Here is a 230-nt window from a genome sequence, read left to right on the forward strand (position 1 = left end):
GGCTTCCTGCCTCTCCAAGGTGGGTTTCCCCACGGGGAGAATCCCCCAGGTCCCTCCATCACCCCATGGCTGGGGGGACCGGCCCCCCACCAAGCGGCAGGGCCGTATCTGCCCTGGTGAAGTGTGCCTCCCCTTCTCCCACCATCCCAACAAAGCCCCGTCTGTTCCCGGCCTTGGCTCGCCATTGTTTGCCCAACAAATCGCTCCTTAAAGGTCGGGGCCTGTGGCTG

At 64.8% G+C, this 230-nt stretch overlaps 1 protein-coding gene across 1 annotated transcript in view; it reads right to left on the reverse strand.

The window, feature by feature from the left end:
* CERS2 (ceramide synthase 2) overlaps positions 1-230 on the reverse strand; it is a gene marked incomplete at its 3' end in the record, with an annotated part of 2,926 nt that overhangs the window by 2,310 nt on the left and 386 nt on the right. The window lies entirely within an intron of this gene.

This window comes from Phaethon lepturus, unplaced genomic scaffold (genome assembly GCF_000687285.1).
Source record: "Phaethon lepturus isolate BGI_N335 unplaced genomic scaffold, ASM68728v1 scaffold30997, whole genome shotgun sequence".
Classification (NCBI taxonomy): Eukaryota; Metazoa; Chordata; class Aves; order Phaethontiformes; family Phaethontidae; genus Phaethon; species Phaethon lepturus.